Source organism: Arachis ipaensis, chromosome B10 (assembly GCF_059453495.1).
Source record: "Arachis ipaensis isolate K30076 ecotype BB chromosome B10, ASM5945349v1, whole genome shotgun sequence".
Lineage (NCBI taxonomy): Eukaryota > Viridiplantae > Streptophyta > Magnoliopsida > Fabales > Fabaceae > Arachis > Arachis ipaensis.
The window spans coordinates 115,675,476-115,679,799 of record NC_142435.1 but is presented as its reverse complement, the minus strand read 5'-3'; the positions used below and the strand labels follow the sequence as shown (position 1 = coordinate 115,679,799).

General features: G+C 31.9%; 1 pseudogene; it reads left to right on the top strand.

Moving 5' to 3' along the window:
* Positions 1 to 896: 896 nt before the first annotated feature.
* LOC107621013 (uncharacterized) lies at positions 897 to 4,302 on the top strand (annotated as a pseudogene).
* Positions 4,303 to 4,324: the final 22 nt, after the last annotated feature.

Here is a 4,324-nt window from a genome sequence, read left to right as displayed (position 1 = left end):
ATTCAGTATATGTACCAGTAGAAATTCTTAAAATCACAGCTCATGTCCTGCTTTATAGCAGCTATAAAGGACTCTTCATCTTGTGTTATTGTGTGTAACAATGAAGTAAATGGTTGACGAGTCATGGGAAGAAAATTCTATTAACGCATGTTAAAATTTAGTCTTAATATGAAATATAAATACTAATATTTTTTTCTTACAGATTTTAGATTAATTTACCAATTTAATCTCTCACAAGTTACAGGTACTATCTTGGCAAAGCTAAATATAAAATAAAAATATCCTTTCTTGCTGAGATCTGACATATAATTACTATGATAATTAATCTGTCATCTTTTTAATTATTATATCTACATTCTTGATTAAGCTTGAGCAAGTAGAGTGTAACTATATTTTGGATTTAGTTAATAATTTCTCTGAAAACTACAAATTTTAATTTTTTTTAAAGCATTTATTGTATAAGAACTATAACATGTTTTCAAAATAAATAATTTTAACTAGAACCCTTAGGACATTTGTAAGCAAAACTCATATTTTTTATGAGTACATTCAATGTACTTATTAGATGTGGTTTGGAAATATATATTAAGTTAGAATAGAATGATTTCTTTTTTTTATTATTTTAAATATAACTTTACTGCATAAAATCTTGATTCAGTTGGAACTTACTACCAATGGTATCTCACTATTCCCCACCATGATGATGTCAGATGAGATAACATTTTCATCTAATTTACTAATTGCTTTAACTCATCCAAGTCAATCTTAAACTACACCACTCTAGGGAGATAACATTCTCACTAATTGCTTAGTTTTTCTTTCTAGCAAGAACAATGCAGCTTATTATGTTCTTCTTGTAAGTTAGCTAGTTGTGTTGAGCTTGTTAACTTGTCTCTATGAGTGTCATCACACTCCTCTTGTTGATTCTTTGCTTTTTTGCCTTATTATTACTTTCTGGTTCTGCTCTTGTCTCTGATGGGATAACTCTGCTGTCATTGTTGTCACACTGGACCTTTGTTCCTCCCATTATCAACTCCACCTGGAATCCATCTGATTCCATTCCATGCTCATGGGTTGGAGTCCATTGTAACCATGAGCACAATGTGCTCTCCTTTAACCTTACTGACCATGGGATTCTCGGTCAATTTGGACCTGAGATAAGACAATTGCATCACTTGCAGACTCTTGTATTGGCCAATAATGGTTTCTTAGGAACGGTACCTTCAGAGCTAATTAACTGTAGTTTGCTTCAGCTCTTAGACCTTTCTAATAATAACTTTAGCGGACAGATACCATATAGCTTCAAGAAGTTGCAAAATCTGCAGTATATGAGCTTGTCATTCAATTTTTTGAGTGGTGAGATTCCAGATTCCTTGTTTCAAATTCCTCAACTGCAAGAAGTGAACCTTCACTCTAACCATCTCAATGGTCCTATCCTAACCAGCATAGACAACTTGACTGAGCTATTGAGGTTGGATCTACATAGTAATAGGTTGACAGGTATTATTCCTTCATCCATTGGTAATTGCATGAAATTAGAGGATTTGGTTTCGAATGAGAACAAGCTCGAAGGTGAACTACCATTGGTGATGGTTAATCTCAAGCAACTGAAAAATATCTCACTGTTTGACAATTAATTATCTGGATTTATACCTCAAAGCTTGGGAATTAATAGCAGCCTAGTGAAGCTTGACCTTACAATGAATTATTTCACTGGTAATATCCCACCCAATCTCTGCCTTAGAAAATAATTACGTGTTCTGAATATGGGATTCAATAAACTTTAAGGTAGCATACCTTCTGAGGTAGGAAGATGTGAAACTCTAAGCATGTTAATTCTCAGTGAGAATCATTTAACCGGCTCTCTTTCAGAGTTCGCGAGTAATCTGAACCTCAAGATTATGGACGTGAGCAAGAACAGAATTAGTGGAACTATACCATCAAGTTTGGAGAAGTGCACTAATCTTATCGAAAAAATTTGTCAATGAACAAATTTATTGGCCTCATACCATCATAGCTTGGAAACAATTCATAGCTTGGAAACAATTCATAGCTTGTATCAGTTTAATTAAATACTTACATTTAATGTTATCCTTCCTACCTTTAGGTAGAAGATAAGCAAACTTCATTCAATGTTAAGAAAATTGATGTGCGCCCATTAACCCACCTGCCAAAGCAGCCGAATGGATTTAGCACAAATATTTTTTTATGAATTAAACTTTTAAATCTAATCTACCTTAAATGGAGCTCGGTACACGATGAATTAATCTTTTGATTTATCGAACTGGAGATAAATTGTGGTTAACGAAAAAATATCTAATCTGCCTTTTTAAAATAAGGCTTTTATTTTTTGTCAAGGAATAAGGTTTAAATGGACCGATTCAAAATCAGGGTAAGGAATGCTAAGTTGGTGTTTTATATCTACGTTATACAACTTATAATTCATTACTATGCCAAAAGTAATTACTCACTTAATCATCCTATGTTTGGAATTCGCTACTTAAATCGAACATCAAAGTGTGTTTGGATTATATTTTGCAAACAAAAATTTGCATAAAATTGATTTTGTAAACTTAAGTTTGATGAAAAGTAAGTTTGTGTTAACGTGTTTTATGTTTGGCAATTTTTATATTAAAATGGATTATAGTAAATTTCTCACCTAATTTTTTAATGGTAATCAGCCTTCCCCAACGTGAACGCAAAAGCTAGAATTTTTAGCTTGGCGTGAACGTATTTTCAGAGGTAAAAGCACTTCGGGGTTCAGAATTCAAAAGATTGCTAAACATAGAGATGAAACGTTCAAGACACTCAAACAGACTTCTCTCTTTCTCAATGTGAATCCCAAACATACCTTTTTTTGTGAAGAAATACAAGGTGTCAATGTATTACGTATACGGAAAAAAATGGAAACCGATTAAACTTTATTCAAATAGAATAAATAAATAGATAGAAATACCAGATCATTCAGCAAAGTTTCCTCTTGGACAAAGATACTATATGTATTCACAAGAATATCAACCTTTCGTCAACACTTGAATAAAATTTGTTGAAGGGAAAAGAAACCTTGTACTTAAGAGTTATACCCAGGTTTATTAATCAATGGTTACAAATATATATAGAGGCCTAAAAGATTCAGTTTTTTGTTATCTTTTTATCACTTAATTTTGAATATTTTAAAAATTCTTATCTTATCTGTGCAATAGAAAAGATTAATTCAAATCAAGATTAAATTCAATTTAATTTTTGAATTTGAATTTTAAATCTAATTTTAAATTTATTATCAAGATATATATATATATATATATATAAAATAAACACAAAACAACTATGAGTTTTGTGTAAGAAGATTTATATATATATAAAAAATCAGTTCAATCCTCTTACAAATTAAATGCAGCTCAACTCAACCAACCAAGATGCATTGATAGTTTGATTAAATTATTAATGTTTTATGTATTGTTATTAAATTATGAATATTTTATCTACTATTTTTATCTACTGGCTTCTGAATCTTAAGGTTTTGAATCTTGCATATAACAGCCTGGAAAGTGCTTTGCAAAATCAGTTGTCAAATTATACTAAAATGGATAGTTTTGATGTTGGATTCAATTCCCTCAAAGGATCATTCCTATCAAGTTTGCGGAGTTAGACGGGTTTAACAACATTGATTTTAAGAGAGAATCATTTTACAGGGGGTTTTCCAACTTTTCTTTTAGAATTTAACAAGCTTCACGAGGTACAGCTTGGTGGAAATTTATTTGGTGGAAAAATTCCTCTCTCATTATGAAAGTTGAAGAATCTGATCTATGGATTGAATCTGAGTGCTAATGGATTGACAGATGAAATTCTATTTGAAATTGGGAAGCTAAAAGTACTGTCTAGTCTGGATTTATCCTCAAACAATTTGACAGGAAGTATGGATGTTCTTGGTGAACTTTCGTTAGACAACTTGAATGTTTCATACAATTTCTTGCATGGTCATGTACCAGAAACTCTGATGAATTTATTAAATTCCTCGCCCTCTTCATTCCTGGGCAATCCCTATCTCTGTGTCAGTTTTTCAGCTTCTCATAGCTCAAATCGCACCAAAACTAGTTACTTGAAGCCATGTGTCTACAAATCAACTTATCATTTAGGAATCAATATAAGTGCAATGGTGATGATGGAAGCCTTCATGATATTTTGCATAGGAACATTCTATCACCACCCTTAATCTGGGATGTTCGGCTTAAGATAGCTGATGAAATTGCACAGGGACTAAAATACATGCATTATGATTATGATCCGCCGATAGTGCACTGAGACATCAAACCACATAATATTC